The sequence below is a fragment of the Echinops telfairi genome, unplaced genomic scaffold (genome assembly GCF_000313985.2).
Source record: "Echinops telfairi isolate 266 unplaced genomic scaffold, ASM31398v2 ScPeMD7_54;HRSCAF=185, whole genome shotgun sequence".
NCBI lineage: Eukaryota > Metazoa > Chordata > Mammalia > Afrosoricida > Tenrecidae > Echinops > Echinops telfairi.
In genome coordinates, this window is record NW_022103952.1 from 409,464 (window position 1) to 428,191 (window position 18,728).

Below are 18,728 nucleotides of genomic sequence, written 5' to 3' on the forward strand. Positions count from 1 at the left end.
AGCCGCCAGCCCCACTAGGGCTGTTGCTATACCATTCCATATATAGTAGTGACGAGCAGGCTAAGGGATGCCGTAAGAACCATTTTTCACATGTTGGATTTATGATGGTGGTGTTCCAACTCATAGTGACCCTATGCACAACAGAACGACACGCTGCACGGCTGTGTGCCATCCTCTTAACTGTCTTTACTGTTGCAGCCACTGCGTCGCTTAATTCTGTAAGGGACCTTCCTCCTTTTCGGTGCTTCTCTACCAAGCATCGTGTCCCTCTCAAGGGACCAGTCTCTCCTGACACTATGGTCCAAAGTCTATGAGACTAAGTCTAGCCATCCTTGCCTTTCAGGAGCAGTCTGGCTGTACCTCTTCCAAATCAGATTTGTTTGCTCTTTGGCAGTTCATGGGGACTCTTCAATATTCTACAACAGGACCATCATTCAAATGCATCCATTCTTAATTGATCTTCCTTGTTCAATGGCCAACTTGCACATGCAGATGAGCTGATTGAAAACACCACGGCTTGGGTCAGGTGCTCCTTAGTCCTCACGGTAACCTCCCTGCTTTACCACACTCCAAAGAGGTCTTGTGCAGCAGATTTACCTAATGTAGTGTCGTAGTGTCACTGGATCTCCTGACTGCTGTTTTCATGAGCACTGATTGTGGATCTGAGCAAGACAAAATCCATAACATCTCAACTCTTTTGCCCTTTTCTTGATATTACCTATTGGTCCAGTTATAAGGATTGGACTTTTCTTGGCATTTAATTGTAATATGTAGGAATTTGTGCAGAGTAAGTTTACTTACCCATAGAAAAGAAAACTGCGCAAACGCATTTTCAGTAAAACCAGAAGAGAAATCAGTTTGCTTCACTATTTGCATGGGCTGCAGAGAATGACATTTTGGGGTTATCAAAATGGATGCAAGCTTGGATTTTGAAATTAAAAATAGGTCAGGGATTGAATCAGTTCTGTCACTCATTAACAAACTGCCCTGGAGAAGATCTTTCCCTTCCAGAGTTTCAGTGCCTCCACCCAAAGTTGGGGGGGGGCGCCCAGATTTCACCCTGGGCTAGGTTATGTGAACCTATCAGCCACCTCGCTGTAGAAAAATAAAGCAGTCTGCTTCTGTAGATATTGACAGTCACAGAAACTACACATTTCTATTCTGTCCTGCAGGTTCACGGTGAGTCAAAATTGATGTGATAGCAGTGTTTTTTTTTACTTTCATTGTTTTTAATTTTCAATTAGGAAGGCTGGCAGCCCAGGGGTTAAAGCACTGAAAGTGTAATGATTCAAACCCATGAGATCAGCAGTTCTCAACCTGTGGGTCGCAACCCCTTTGGGGGTCAAATGACCCTTTCACAGGGGTCACCCAATTCCTAACTAGCAAAATGACAGTTATGAAGTAGCAACAGAAATAATTATATGGTTGGGAGGGTCACCACAGCATGAGGAACTGTATGAAAGGGTCGCGACATTAGGAAGGTTGAAAACCACTGCTCTAGTTGCTCCACATATGCTTTGTTGTTGTTCGTTCCCTCTGAGTCCAGTTGCAACCGTTAACATGCCTTGAAGACAGCGTCTAACTTCCTCTGACTTCACAAGGGGGAAGAAGAAGCAAATTCCACCTCAGCTCAAGACCTATTTCTATGAAGCCGTGATCAGACCAATTCTGACACCAGCCATCTCCCACAACACTGTCTCTGCGGGGTCTGAATTCACAGAAATGGCCACACAGACTCACAGACAAGATTCACAATTGTGGGGTTTATTAGGGAAGTTAACAGATTGCTATTTAGGATCAGAAATGCTTGGGATAAAATTCTGCTAGCCTGGACACGTATTTCTCAGCTGTGTCCACAAGCATACTTCTTGCTGGTCTTGTCCTCTCAGCCAGATAGCCCCTTGGCCTCTGCTTTGCTAGGGCAATGTTCCAGAACTCTTGTAGTATTACCAATAAAATGAAAAATAAGGAGAAAGCCACTCTACCAGAGGACTTAATCGTGAAAGGTACTCAACTCTAGCTCCACAGGTCAGCTAAGTTAGTTCCTCCAATGAAGTATCTGGCGATACTCCGCTCTACAAGTGAATCTCCTGCCCCAAGGCACCCAAGTTGACTCGCACCATGTGCTTGGAAGCCCACCATTTTGCCTGGTTCTCTGAGTCTTGGCTCTGCTGCTGGAACTCCTCTGCTTTCTCTGGTGCTACAGCTTTCTGTCCCTGGATCAAGGAATTTCAATGAGTGGAGATCCCTGGTGAGTTAGTTAATTGTGCCAGCCTGGCCGATAATCACATGTGGGGCTAATTGAAAGGCGGAGGGATAAATGAGTGGTGAAGCCTTGCCTTTCTAGTTCTCAGGTCTCTTGCTTTGTGATGGTCGCACCAGGGTGCAGCTGCCTTAGCAGCTCCCTGCTTCAGCTTGCAAGATTGACTTCCTACAAGACATCCCCAAGAAGAAGCCGCATGGACCTATCCCGATGCAGCCCTGGGTGCTGGAGCAGCCGTGTGGAGACCCCTGCTAGTGCTGAGATGCTTTTTCATTTACTGACTCAGCTTACCTCCTGCAGTCGGCATCATTGCCTCTGTTTTGTGAGGTGGAGGACTTTGTGGACTGGTGTTGGGTAAATGGGTTAATGTTGGACTTGTGGGCTTGGGCAGCATCGGGTTGGGATGTTTTCGTGATGCACACTTTCTTTACATAAAACTCTCTCTTATACGTGAGTCGCCGTGGATTTGTTTCTCCAAAGTACCTAGACTAATACACCTGGGTACACAGGATACACCCTACTCTTGGTTCTTTTATCTTAATGATAGTGAGATACCCCTTCCTGATCCTGAGGTAGCTTATTTTATATCCAACAGGATGGCAAAGGTGATTGATACCCACATTAGAGTTCCACGTTTTTATAATCCCAATTATACCTATTAATTCTCAGAATCTTCTCCTACCTTTTTTTTACCCAGACCCATCAGAAAGAGAGAATACACCCAATATGCATACTCCTATCTGGCTGTTTGTTGGGAGTTCCAAAGCCTATGGCTAGAAGAGTCAGAAGAAGTAAAGCACCACACTCCACTAGCTCATGGCAAACACATGTGCATAGAGCAAGGCGCCATAGCGGTTTCAAGGCTTTGACCTTTTGCAAAGAGATGAGGCAAGCTTCTGATGTGACTGGGTAGTTTCAAACCTCCAACCTTTTGATTAGTGGCTTAGCCACTTGTGCCATTCATCCAACCCCTGAAAACCAAACTCGCTGCCATTGAGTCGATCCCAACTCATAAAGACTATAGAACTGACCCCGTGAGTTTGAGGCTTCGAAATCGTTACTGGAGCAGAAAGTTTCATCTTTTCCTTGTGGAGCTGCTGGTGGGTTTAAGCTGCTGACCTTGCGATGAGCAGCCCAACAAATAGCCCACTTCTTCCCCAGAGCTCCTTTTGTGTCACCCTTGGATGTAAAAATGTGTTTCGAGCCTAGCATAGAACCTGCCATATAAGTGTAGTGACCAAGTTCTAAATAATATCATCCTCTCCATAATGAAGAAAAGAATCAACATTTATGTCCTATGTAAGATAGAGATTCTGATGCCTAAACACAAGAATTTATAAAGGAATCTCTCCAGCCTATTTTCAGCGATGTGCCAGAACTCTTATTCAGGCTCCTAATATTACGTCTTAATATTTACATATAAGTTTGGTCAACTTAGTATATGTAGGCTATGATTGGTACTGTTAGGTCAATTCCAACTCACAGCGACCCTATGTACGAGAGCAAGAAACGCTCCTTGGTCCTGTGCCATCCTCACAATTGTTAGGTTTGAGCCCATTGTGGCAGCCACTGTGGCAGCCCATCATGTTAAGGGGTTTCCTCGTTTTCACTGCCCCTCTATTTTACAAAGCGTGATATCCTTTTCCAGGGACTAGTCTTTCCTGATAACATGTCCGAAGTATGTGAGATGAAGTCTCAACATGTTTGCTTCTAAGGAGCACTCTGGCTGTACTTCTTCCAAGGTGGATTTGTTTGTTCTTTTGGCAGTTCTTTGAATATTCTTTGACCACGCCATAATGCAAATTCATCGATTCTTCTTCCTTCCTTATTCAGTGTCCAGCATTCACATGCAGATTAGGCGACTGAAAATACTATGGCTGGGGTCAGGCACACTTTAGTCCTCCCAGTAATATCCTTCCTTTCCAACACTCTCGTTAGGTATTGTGCAGCAATTGACCCGATGCACTGCACTGTTTGATGCCTTGACTGCTGCTTCCATGAGCACTGATTTTTGGAAACAAGCAAGATGAAATTTTTGAAAATTTCCATCATTTCTCTGTTTATCACGATGTTACCTAATGATCTAGTGGTGAGGGTTTGAGTTTTCTTTACATTAAGTTGTAGTCCGTACTGAAGGCTGCAATCCTTGATCTTCATCAGCCAAGTGCTTCAAGTCCTTCTCACTCTCAGCAAGCAACCCTGTGTCATGTGCATCTCAGAGTTTGTTAATAAGTCTTCTTGCAATCCTGATGCCACATCCTTCTCCATATAATTCAACCTCATTGCTCAGTATTAGTTGCTCAGCATGCAAGTTGAACGTTATTATTGAATAAAGCTATGGTGGCTTTCATTTTAAAAGTTAGGCATCAGGTGGCAGTTAAGAAAGAACACAGCCCAAATTGATTTATCTGTGTGCTCTTGAGCAAGATTCTTCCTCTTGTTCAGCTGTATACTTTAAAAAAAAAATTAGAATGGGGTTTTAGACTGGGTGACTACAAAAGCTGCTTGGCTTTAATTCTATAATTCTATGACATCTAGTCCTCCCACTGACCATTTAAGAAACAATGTAAGTTTAGCCAAATTGTGATATGTAAATGTTTCTTTAACAAGAAGAAATCATTTAAGGTGAGTAGCCGTAGATGGGTTATGAGTAAATAACCCTTACGATTTGCTTAGCTTCCCCCCAAACAAAAGGCTTCCGGGTGATTGATTAGCCACTTCCTGTTAAAAGCAGTAGCAAATCTTTCTGAAGGACTGTCAGTGGGTTTAATTGTGAATTTTTCTTTAAATACACTCCATAGATCAATCTAGACAAGGAACACAATGGCAGAGAAGACATTTAGAGTGAGGTTAGAAAGTCTTACGTCCTTTAGGAGAAACTGTTTTGGTGTTGCTGTTTGTTTTTACTGCAAAATTAATAATATACTCAAGAAGGAGATTTCCACAACTAAACTGGGAAATTTGATCTGGCATTATCAGTTTATCAGATCAAAAAGTTGAGGAGGGCACCTGTGCTATGTGTTATGAAGAATTTGAAAATTATTTCCTTCTTAAAAAGAAAACAAAAGTTTATAATAGTCTCTTAACCTGACCTAACCCCTGATAGTCCTATAGAAAGAGAATGACCAGGCTTTTCAGGTAAAAATTCCCAGCAAGGTAACCTGAGGTCACAGTTTTGCACCAGTCTGATTGACAGGGAAGGAGCTCAGAAAGAACTTTATAGAGGTCATAAAGAGATACAGTAGTTAAGTAATTAAATGAATGCAAAAGCAAATCTACATATGTCACTTTTTAATGTTTATATTTTATAGTATTATCCATCACCAGTGTGATTTGCTCCCTTAAAATCAGACACTTTTGATGGATATGTGTAGTCATTATATAAAATGTTTATGTTTCTAATGTAGTTTTAGAATATTCAAATTACACTAATGTCTACTAGTGCGTGATAAAGTGCAATATACACACATAGTCTGTGTACTTCCCAGGAAGTATTCTTTTTTTTTTTCCCTCAAGGAGATTTATTGATGTAGACCCCTAAACATGACAACAATTATGAGGATGGTGTAGGGCTGGGGTACATTTCACTGTACTGTATATAAGGTTGCTATCGGTTAAAACTGGTTTGAAGGCACCTAATAACAACAGAAACAATAGCAATGGAATATTTATAAAATTTGAACTTATGAATTGAACTATGCTCCCAATTACTTTTCTCTGCCCTCTGTCTCTTTTCTTTTAAATAATCATTTTATTAGGGGCTCATACAACTCATCACAATCTGTACATACGTCATCTGCATCCAGCACTTTAGTGCATATGTTGACTTCATCATTCTTACACCCGCTTTCCACTTGAGCCCCTGGTTTCAGCTCATTTTCCCCCTCCCTCCCCACTCCCCCTTTCCCCTGATAATTTGTAATTTATTATTATTTTATCATATCTTACCCCATCCCACGTCTCCCTCACCCACTTCTCTGCTGTCCATCCCCCAGAGAGGAGGTCACATGTAGACCTTGTCCTCTGTTCCCCCTTTCTCCCTCTCCTTCCCTCCACCCTACCGCCATCGCCACTCTCTCCACTGGTCCTGGGGGGTTCATCTGTCCTGGGTTCACTGTTTTTCCAGTTCCTATCTGTGCCAGTGCACATCCTCCGGTCCAGCCAGATATGTAAGGTAGAATTGGGATCATGGTAGTGGGGAGGAGGAAGCATTTAAGAACTAGAGGAAAATTGCATATTTCATCGTTACTACACTGCACTCTGATTTGCTCCTCTCCTCCCTGCAGGATGTCCAATTTCTCCCGGATGGGCCCTGGGTCCCCACTCTGCACTCCCCCTCATTCACAATATTATGATTTTTTTTTTTGATCTTTGATTCCTGATACCTGACCCTTTCACCGCCTTGTCATCTTACAGGCTGGTGTGCTTCTTCCATGTGGGCTTTGTTGTTTCTCAGTTAGATGGCCCCTTGTTTATCTTCCAGCATGTGGGACCCCAGATTCTGTGTAATTTGACAGCTTGGCACCATCAGCTTTTTTCACCGCATTTACTTATGTACCCGTTTTGTCTTCAGCATTTGTGTCAGGGTAGGCTGGTGTGCTTCTCCAGGAAGTATTCTTAACGTTCATCTAAATCTATGTGCTAACATGTAGAGTTAGGTGATTGTAATGCTTTTCAGGTGCTCTACAAATAATTAAGTGCAAACATGACTCAATCATCAATTTTCCAACTGTTTACCAATTATTCTGCCCCCTTTTAATGTATTCTTTACCATGAACTATTGGATATTCATCAGTGACATTAATATTTCACGTAAAGAGAAGAAAATCTTCCGTTTTGAATATAAATAGCAGTTTACAGTCAGCTGCTTACCTAATAGTGACTTTTCTAACCTACCCAACTGTACTGCAGAAGAAAGACTTGGCACCGACTTCCATAAAGATTACAGCCAAGAACCCTAATTGAGCAGTTGGATTCTGTTATCCAAGGGTTTGTCATGCGGAGGAATTGACTCAATGGCCACAGGTGTAGTTTGTTGGTGTTTTATTTCTGTAGGCAAGCTTGCCATCTCATAGATTAAAATGAAGAACCAGTCAGCTATTCACTGAAAAAAAGACAAACAAACAGACTCAAGGGTGAGTTAAAAAGTATTCCAGACAAAATAATAGAAACTTTCATTAACTAAAAATCTCAAAATGTAAAGCTGTTATTACTCAACATAGCCTCCATCTAGGTCTATACACTTCTGAAAGCAGGGTCTCCTTCTCTAATCCTTTTCCTGATGAATTCATGAGTTCTGATCTGTACCACGGGCAACAGTAATTTCAGCTTCACCAAATGATTCAAATTTTGCTTCTTTTAAATGTGTTCTGAGTTTGGGGAACAACAAAAAATCTGATGGGTGCAAGCTCAAGACTATGGTGTGAATAGGGTATAGCTTCCCAGTGAAATGTTTGTGGCACAGTCCTCGCCACCCTCATTGTTGTACTAATGTGCATTGTTGTGATCGGGAAAAAAATCCCTCTGCACAACTTCCCTGGCCTTTGCTCACCAATGCAGTTTTTCACCTTTCTTGAAATTTCTTCATAATAAGCTCTAGTGATTGTTCTTTAAGGAAAATCTATCAAGATCACCCCTTTGGACTCCCATATCAACAGTTGCCATAATTTTCCAAACTGATCTCTCTGCCTTGAATTCATCTTTATCTCCATTATAAAGTGTTAGTTTATGTGGGACAACATTCCTGTAGACTTGTTGCAAAGCCCCAACTGTTTGGGAAGATGTCAACCGGAGTTTGGTTAAAAATTTGAAGTTAACCTTGACCATAAAATCCTGTTTTTTCTATGGCACAAAAACGTCTCTTTTTTGGGAAGGCACCAAAAGGAGATACGTGTACTACTAAGGGAATTTGTCTTTAGCCATCCACTGATCAAAAAGACATGTGTAAACACGCCTTCCTTGGAATAAATCCACATATGTATGAGCTGGAAAACTAATTGCAGTATATTTTGACTTACACCCTTAAATGTATCCATACGGATTATGCATATGTTTATTTAAATTAATATGTTGCTTTAAAGTTCTTTTAATGTAAATAAGAAAAAAAAGTAGATGCACTATAGGAGGAAAAGGAAAGAAGGTAGAAATAATGAAAGAAAAGCATAGTGCTATCAGTATAAAATACATAAGACTTACACACTTATTATAAATATATGTACTATAAGATTTTTTAAAACCTTATATTTAAATATTGATTCATCAATTTTTCCCCTATTAATTACCTTATTCTTATTATTTATTTAGAATGAACTTTTCCTTAATATGAATGAATGGTGGAGGAAAAAGGAATCCTTGTGTCGGCATACTTTTAAATTCAAGAAAATGTTTATATGATTTGATTTGTTTTTTTCCTTAATATTGCGCTATGGAATTCAAAGAAGGCTTTTAATGTATTATTGTAAATTATTACTCTGACAGGCAGTGCAGTTCTTCCATCAGCAGCTACTGCATTCCTCTGACGGCACTATGTGAAAGGCGTTGGCAGTTCAAACCCATCAGCCTTTCCCCACGAGAAAGATGATGCTTCTGACTCAGTAACAACTCACAGTCTCAGAACCCTATATAAGATCACAATGAGTCAGAACAGACTCATGGCACTGGTTTTTGTTTTGTTTGGTGGGAATTCTTTCTTGCTTTGCGTCCCAGTTTGGAGGCTAAAATGTGCAGAGGATCATTTCCAGACCCTTCTAGGGTATAGTGCCAAATTCAGGCTTTTGGCATACGAGGGGATACCCCTAAAAAAGCAGATTTTTTCCCAAAGCAATGTATTTAAATTTTTGTACAAAACAACCTTATCACCTTCAAAGTATTCTCTATTCATTACACTTAATACATTTATGAAATCTGTGATTCCATTCTTGGAAACATTTTTCAAACTCATCTGTTTGGATGGCTGACAGCACCTCCCTCATTTTTTTTCCCTTCACCTCTTCTAGGTCATCCAACCGCTGTCCTTTCCTGCCCGTCTTCATTAACAGAAACAAAAAGAAGTTGCACGAAGCGACATCAGGTGAGTAAGGTGCATGGGGCAAGAGAGGCACGTTGCTGTTTTTGGTTTGTTTTGTTTTTTGCCAAACACTGGTGCACTGAGTGGTTGTGTGAGCAGGTGCATTGTCTTGGTGGCAAAACCAGTCCCCATTTTCCACATATCAGGCCTTTCTTTGTTGTACACTGTTATGAAATCTTTTCAGAACTTCTAAAAAGAAACCTTAATTAACATTCCGACCTGGTGGAACAAACTCCAAATGCATCACAAGTCGACATCCAAGATTTGTCATCAATCAACATTTCACCTTTTTAAAACAGAGAAAACCACTGGTACACTTGAGTTTAGTGCTGTCCTTGTAAGCTGTAGTCAACATCACAACAGTTTCTGTGGCATTTTTCCCAAGCAGGAAACAAAATTTCACAGCCACACACTGTTCTATTAAATTGGCCATCACAAAAAACAAGGTTTGAGTAAAACTGCTTTTATGAAAAAATTCATTGTGACCAGAGAGAACCTTTCTGGGCGACGTCACTGGGTGCACTCACTCAGAGAGAGTTGCTCAATGCTCACCTAGCAGGGAAAATGTGTACTATGAAAGCTCCTCTCAGCCCAGCACAATTCTGTTGTATTTTTCCGTGGGGAGGGGGTACGCTCTCATATAAAGGGACTTGTAAGACTGAATCTCTTTCATCAAAATAGAGAGCACACATGAGTGAATGCCCATCAATAGCATGTATCCTTCCAATTTGAGACATTGCAGCGTGAAAATGCATTCATCTTGCTTCCATTATGCTTCCAAAATTGCAAAGACACTGACTCAGAACCATGATAATTTTGAGCCTTGAACTAGTCAAAGACTTCAAAAAATTTTTGTTAAAAAAACATAGATCTCTTTAGTATTTAAGCCACTGTTATTTGCATATTCAGCCGATTACTGTTGAGTAAATATTTATACATTCTATTATTTATTAAAAATACATTTCTTCCACCTGTGCCAGTGAAGACACAAACTCTGTAGTTCAAGGAAATTTTAAACATGAGATGGAATATAAAATTTTAACCAAGTGGCCTAGTGAAAATGGAGCTAACATCTGCTACTACTATAAGGGGAATACTATGAAAAATGCTCTATATTCTTCTGGTTAATTTTGTTCATCTCTTGACTAATTAATTTTCTTTCTCAGCACATTTTCTGTCAACAAAAATCCATCATTGCCCAGCTATTTATTGGACAGTGACAGAATCTCAAGCCATGGTCTAGTCACTCAGGAAACAGTGGCATACAAAACAAGAAAGAGATAAAAACTACAGTCACATTAAAGAGGAAACCCTAAATAAAATGGAAAGAAATGAATGATGATCTAAGCATACACACAATATTAAAGAATAGTCATATCTGTGAAACACCTCATAACATAGATCAATCTGGAGGACATTCTGTGAGTTAAAATTAATCAAACCTAAAGGGACAAAAATGGTATGATACCACTATTACAAAACGTTTTTTTATAAAAGGTTTTAACGCTGAAAGAAACATTATTGGGTGGTCGTCCCAGGCAGGAGGGGAAGGTGGGAAGAAAATGGACTAAAGAGTTCACAAGTGTTAACTTAGATGAAAGGGAAGCCAATATACATCAAGAGGGTGGATAGGGAAAAACGATGGGTGCACAGAAAGACATTGGGAAGTTTGCAGGAGGTAAAGGCAGCAGAGGCAACTACTTCCATCGTGGTGATCTAGTAGATGCTTAGGTAGACACACAAGCTGGTCAGCTGTAGGAAGGAGACTGGGAGTGTGTGTGTGTGTGTATACATAAAACCGAGAATATTTGTATATGTGTATTTACCTTTTTGAAAATATATCTACAAATGTGGTGGAGCATACAGGAGGCAAAGTCATGCAAACCTTGTAGCCATTTCCAAATAACTTGGAGGAATGAACTGCTGGGCCCAGGGTCATCAAGACCATAGTCTCAGGGGACACCAAGGTCAATTGGAATACCACAACTCACAAAGATCAATTTTCTACATGCTACTTAGATGAGTAGCAACTGGGGTCTTAAAAGCTCATGAATTTTTAAGGTGCAGCTCTTGATCTCTCCCTGCCTGGAGGAAAGATGAGTGAAGAACATTGAAAGGCATGTGGAAAAAAAAAACAATCCAATGGATTAATGGACCACGCTAATATCAGTCTCCACAACCCTAAACCCAAATGAATTAGATGGTTCCCCTTTATCATTATCAACTGCTGAGAAAGGGATTCCTGAGTAGACTAGGCATGAAATCTGTAACAGAACTCAAAAACATAAAAGAGATCAGGCTTACTGATCTGATGGAGACCAGTGGGACCCCAGAGAATATGGCCCTTTCAGCCTGGAATTGAATTTATTCTCTTGTTAGAATAATCAACCACTTAAGATCAAAAGGGCAACATTTTTCCCAGCATAAAGTTCAAAGAATTGTGAAAGGAGTAATGGAAATAGGAAGCACAGGGAGAAAGTAGGGTCAGTTAGGGTACACTGGAGATGTTGCAGTGGATGAAGTGAAGCAAAATGAATATGAATTGTTGAATGTAAAACTGATAGTCTGCTCTGTAAATGTTCTCATAATTTACAATAAAATGCTCTTTTTAAACTCAAAAAATGCTAGTAAGCTAAGTAACTAATAAGCTAAGCAGTAAGTGTTATTTAAAAACTAAATAGGGTAAGATAAAGTACTGGCTGTGAAAAGAATTGATCTTTTATGTACTGTGTTTAGAGAAGTCCTCAAAGTTTAGGGAAGAATGGAGTGCAAGGTTATGTGGATATTTGTGGAAGAGAAAAACAATGAGCAAGACAGGGACTAGTAAAAGATGAGGTTCCATAGGACAGTTCATGTCTTAAAGCCTTTTTAAGGAATTCGACTTTTCCTCCAAAAGTGATGGGGTGTCTTTAGAAGGCTTCGAGTAGTGCAGTCACATGAGTTGGCAAAACATTTAGAAGCAGACCAGGTGGTTATTATATTATTTTTCACCATTCAGATGAGAGTGTCTTAAGATAAGGAAATAATTGAATTCTGATATGTTAAGCCTGGTGGCACAGTGGTTATGCATTGGGCTGATAACCACAAGGCTGGTGGTTTGAATCCACTGGCCACTCCATAAGCAAAAGACTTGGTTTCCTACTCCTGTAAAGAGTTCACAGTCTCAGAAACCCATCGGGGCAATTCCACCCTATCCTATAGGGTCGCTATGAGTCGGCCATTGACTTGATGACAGTGAGTTTGGTTTGGTTTGAGATGTTAAGGAACCCAAAGGATCCCTCATGCGGAAGAAGTTAAGCAGCTGACTGCTAAAGAAGAGATTAGTGGTGTGAACCCACACAGCGGCTTGCTTCTTTCCGTAAAGATGATAGCCAAGAAAACCCTCTGGGACAGTGTTACTATGTCATGGGATCACTATGAGTCACAATCCACTTGACAACACCCAACAACAAAAACCATTCTCTTCTCTGGCTAAGTTATGAGCCCGAAACCAAAACAAACTACTGACTCATCGGGGCCCACACTGCAAGATAGAACTCTGGAATTTTAAAATCCCAAACCCATTTTTTTTACTGCCATCAAATCTATGCCGATTCATAAGGAGACTGTAAGACAGGGTAGAACTGCTTCTTTCAGTTTCTGAGACTGTCACTGTTTATGGACATCAAAAGCCCCGCTTTTCTCCATTGGAGGGACTGGTGGTTTGAACTGCTGACCTTGCAGGTTGTAGCTCAGTACATAACCATCGCTCCACCGGGACTCCTTAAACCAAGTTAGCTCTTACCAATTAAGAAAGAAGGGCCGATGGCCAGATAAAGGGACATCTATAAAGATGACAGAGAATAAATGATTGGGTATCTAACAGACTACGAAAGAACTTTTCTTGTTAATGTTGTCAGTCTTTTGTGCTTTTAACTAATTGGACCAATCATTGACATAAGGTCCCTCAACTGTTTAGCATTTCTTTCTAGGGTTTGATGATATCTGAGGTGAATCATTCTCTCACCTGCATGAGATTGGGTCTGTGATAGCAATCATTTCATCGTTGGTTGTTTTCTTTTACTGAGTGAATTACTTGGAAATAAGTATTTTACCACTCCCAACCCCCAGAATGTCCTGAAATAGGTAAAAATGAAATTACAAATCTCTCTGTGCCGAAAGCCAAAATTCACTATTTTTATACAAATGATTTCTAACTGCATTTTCAGACTTACTGCAGCAAAATAAAATAAAGCCATTAAGAAAATCCAACAACAAATGCCAATAGAAAGATGCCCTAAATTTAAATAAAAATCTGATCCCATATATATGACCCAGGGAATAATTAAAACCAGAGATAAAATAGTCCTGCAAGTTGAAGTCCAGAATTAACTTACCAATCAAATCACCTTGCCCTCATGAGTTAAAGATCCAAAGAAATGAAAATCCCTAATTTATGTTTCCAATTTGCCATCTTTCCAAACTCTCATTCAGAAGGACTATTCAGGAAGGTTTCAAACTGTAAAACATTTAACAGTTTCACTCAGTGGTGTTTCTCACTGGAATAAGTGTAATTCTCTGAATTTATTAATTCAACACCAAGTCCCTGATGTGCTTTAATTTTTAAAGAGTTCAAAATGGCAATGAATTAAAATGAAGAAATGAGGACGATTAGCATGGCATAGTTACAAATTTTAGGAACAAATTTAATGCAAAACATTCAATAATGAGTAGAACAACAAAGAAAAGAATAGCAGGGATGTAACAGATGGGACTAACTTTATAAAATAACTAGACCTAGCAGACAGCTGTAAAGTATTCTACCCAACATCAGCATGCATTCTTCCCAAAAACACATGGAATCTTTTCCAGGACACAACACAAGCTAGGCCATTAAACAAACCTTGACTAATCTAAAAGTATGTAATTATATTAGAAGTTATTAATATAATTTGAGGATGAATAAATACATAGAAATTATACCACACACTCCCAAATAGCCAATGAGTCAACATTGAAATCACAAGGGAAGCAATAAGACAGCTCAATGAAACAAAAAATATTAGGATTTCAGATCAATAAGAAATTGTTAGCAACACTGACTGGGAAAAGGATAGTAAATAGAAATAGACAAATTCTCAGAAAGACACAAATTACTGAAACTGACCCAAGAAGAAATAGAAAATATGAATAGATCTATAACAGCTAAGAAAGTTTAATTCGTAATTTGAAACTTTCCACAAAGAAAAGTTTGAACCAGGTGACTTCATTGGAGAATTCTACCAAAAATTTAAAGAAGAATTATTACCAATCCTTCACAAAATCTTTTAAAAATAGAAGAGGAAATACTGGGCAACACATTGTCTTTCTCCTCAGATGACATTAGGACATCAAAAAGTCATTAAAAGACAGGAAAGAAAAGAACACTTTAGTGGTTGTGACAGACCTTATGGCTCACAAAGCCAAAAAAATTTACTGTCTCAACCTTTAGAGAAAATGTTTGTCAACCAACACTTTACAGTATCACTTTGTCCCTCAGATTATTCCCATCAGCAAATAAATGTTCTATAATATCTGCCATTAAAAAAATTTAAATCCTTCTCTGACTCTGTTAGTCTGAGTTGACTAGAAAAACAAATTCAGAGACACTCATATGTATTTGAGAGAGCTTTTTTTATCAAAGACTAATTGTATATTAAGAAAATAGCCCAGCCCAATCCACATCAAGTTCATATTAGCCCATATATCCGATAACAGTCTATAAATTCCTCTTGAGACTCACGCAACACATGCAATGATGTCAAATGTAGGAAGATTACAGGCCAGTGGATGGAAAGTCTTGTGGATCCAGTGGCAGTGGAAGCATCTCCAGGGCTCTGGCTGCCATCAGGAAGGTGAAGCAGAGAGTGTGTGTGTCCCGCCTCCAGGGAGGAAGACAGGAGTTCCCCAAATCCTCAGGAGAAGGCCATGTCCACAAGGCTGTGACCAGATTGACAGGATAGACTCCACCCCTTTATTTAAGTTGACAGGAGATTATGTAACTGCCACAAACTGCACCTTCCTACTTCAATAACTACTCTATTTCTCTGTTTCCATTTACAATCTCTTCAAAAGACTTGTATATATATCCTAGCTGTTGCTGCCTCTCTTCTCTCTTTCTTTCTTGAATCCACTAATGAGTTTAGTTTAACCATCCCAGAAAAAGTGCCCCTTTAAGGTCATCAGTAATCTGCATGATACTAAATCCACTAGTCAATTTGAAGTTTTCATCTTCATCGGCAAAATGTGATATCATTTAATCCAAGTTTATTAAGCATTCCTTTGATTCTCCTTGTAGCTTACAGGCTACTTCCACTCAGGTTCCCTTCCAGGTTCCTTCTTAGTCCTCTGACTCTGAAACTCTAGATGGCTTCAAACCTCAATCCACAGATTTCTGCTCCCCTCTATAATTAGTCATTCCATGAATCAATTCAGCAGCATGGATTTGATACCCTCAATTCTATATCTTAATGATTCCCAAAATTCTATTTCCAACTCAGATCGCTTCCTGACACAAATGAGTGGAATTCAAAATTCCATTTTTCAATGAACATTTTGAAGTTCCTTTTTTATTTAATTGACTGATCAGAATTTTGTCCAAGATTAAGTGGATTCGGTCAAGTCTCTACAGAAAATCCAAACTGAGTTTCTGTTTTCAGTAAACCAATCCTCCCATGACTATCAGTTACAAACTCTAAAAACAAAACAAACAAACAAAACCCAACGTACCTGGGGCTTTGGAGATTGCTGAATGGAAAATAGAACTGTCAACTGAGAATTCTCTATCCAGGAAAAATATGCTGCAAGGATGAACTTTAAATTAATTTTTATATAAATGAACAGTAATAAAGTTTGTCCACATTATAGCTGCACTATGGGAAATGCTAAGGAAAGCTATTCAGACATATGAGAAATGATGGCAGAGGGAAATTAGGATCTTAAGTAATAAATAAAGGAAATTAGTAATGGTGAATATTTGGGAACTATAAAGGTTTTTTTCTATTAATTTTAAATAAATATATAACTGTTTAATGCAAAAGTAATAATAATATTGCTTTATGGAGTTTGTAGTGCATTTGTATATATATTAACAACTAGAAAACAAATACTAAATATATGCTGAAATACTTATACTAAATATATGTTGAAAAGTTTCTACCATTTACATGAATTGATTTATGATTAACTGTAAATAAACTGTGATACATTAAAAGATTTATATTGTAGAGTCTAAATTTATGATAAAAAGAATCAATGCAACAAAATGTAGTTAAAGGCAATACATTAAAATGGAGTTCTAAATATTCAAATAATTACAAAGAATGCAGGGTGGTAGAACGAGAAAGAGAAATCATATCATCCATGCTTTGAGGTGTTTGGCGGATTCATTGTTCTTTAATGTAGCGCAGTGTTCCATTTGTATATGGAACACTGTATATTTGTTTATCCGTTCTTCCACTGATGGGCAGTCAGAAGGTTTCCACCTTTTTTGCTATTGTGAATAGTGCTGCTACAAACATGGATGTGCACATATCTCTCTGTGTCACAGCTCTCGTTTCTCTAGGCTATACACCAAGGAGAGGACTCGCTGGGTCATTGGGTATTGGTTACTCCTATTTTAAAACAAGTGCCCTTCCACTTTCCACTGTGTTTGCAACACTTGAAATCCCCACCAACAGTGTATGAGGGTTCTAGTCTCACTCTCACCAGCACATGGTGTTTGTTTGTGTGGGTTTTTAGCTTTGCTCTTCATGCCAGGGTGGGGTTATGACTCATTTTGATTCATATCTCTAAAATGACTAATAATCATGAACATCTACTCATACGTTTGTTGACCACCTGAATGTCTTCTGCAGTCTTCACGTCCTCTGTTTATATTTTAATTGGATTGTCATTTTCTTGTTGAGAGCTGGACATTTTAAATACATTTTAGAGATTAGTCCTTTCCAATATGTGATTGGCAAGTATTTTTCCAGTCTGCGGGTTCTACTTTTACTCTTTATATAAGATCTTTTGATGCACATAAGTGTCTACTGTTTCCGGAGATCCCAGGTATCTAGTTTGCATCCTGGTGTTTGTGTGTTCTAAGTATGTTATGCAGTACATTGATGCCATGTATCAAGGACTATAAGTTTGTCCTTATTTTTAAATTGATGATCCTAATAGTTCTCGGTGAACTGATCACAAAAGGACAAATCTTGTGTGAGATTGATATTGAAAAATGTCAAGAAAGTTTTATACACTAAAAGAAACATCCTTTGATAGTTTCTAGGGCTAAGAGGGAAAAGGAGAGGAAGTAACTAGCCAGCAAGTTGGATGAAATGGGAGGCAATATACAACAAGAAGGAAGTCGGCCAAAATGATAGCAGCAAAGGAAGACTCTGGGAGATTTGCAAAGACTTAAAGGCAACAGAAATAAATCCTGTTATATACAGAATCATGCAATCACAGTGAACTAGAAACAGATGGATATATAGACACGACACACAGACTGAGTAATCAAAGGTAGATATTAATGGAAGACAACGGATGGTATTTATAGAAATTACTACTCCTTTCAGCTTGCTTCTTCACTGAAAGTGCATGTATTCAATACTGGAAAAAAGAGAGGACAATGCAAAACAATGCCTTAAAAAATCATTTTGTTGGGGGTTCGTACAACTCTTATCACAATTCAACCATCCATCCATTGTGTCAAGCACTTTTGTACATTTGTTGCCATCATCATTCTCAAAACATTTGCTTTCTACTTGAGCCCTTGATATCAGCTCATCATTTCCCCCCTTCCTCCCCGCTCCCCCTCTCTCATCAAGCCTTGATAATTTATAAATTATTATTTTGTCATATCTTACACTGTCCAACATCTCCCCTCACCCACTTTTCTGTTGTCCATCCCCCAGGGAGGAGTTTCTATGTAGATCCTTGTAATTGGTTCCCTCTTTCTACCCCACCTTCCCCTCTACCCTCCTGGTATCACCACTCTCAGCAATGGTCGAGAAGGGATCATCTGTCTTGGATTCCCTGTGTTTCCAGTTCCTATCTGTGCAATGTACATCCTCTGGTCTAGCCAGATTTGTAAGGTAGAATTGGGATCATGATAGTCGGGGGAGGAAATGTTTAAGAACTAGAGGAAAGTTGTATGTTTCATCATTGCTACCCTGCACCCTGACTGGCTGGTCTCCTCACTGCGACCCTTCTGCAAGGGGGTGTCCAGTTGCCTACAGATGGGCTTTGGGTCTCCACTCTGAACTCACCCTCATTTACAATATGATTTTTGTTCCTTGATGCCTGATACCTGATTACTTCGACACCTCGTGGTCACCCAGGCTGGTGTGCTTCTTCCATGTGGGCTTTGTTGCTTCTGAGCTAGATGGCCATTTC

The 18,728-nt window shown here is 39.3% G+C and overlaps 1 protein-coding gene across 1 annotated transcript in view; it reads left to right on the forward strand.

The window, feature by feature from the left end:
- The window catches only part of LOC101658967 (DDB1- and CUL4-associated factor 8-like), a 141,439-nt gene that overhangs the window by 107,080 nt on the left and 15,631 nt on the right, over positions 1 to 18,728 (forward strand). Inside the window, exon 3 of the mRNA XM_045290788.1 lies at positions 9,259 to 9,332. The gene's annotated coding sequence lies outside the window, so the exon portion shown is untranslated. The remainder of the gene's footprint in view (positions 1 to 9,258; positions 9,333 to 18,728) is intronic.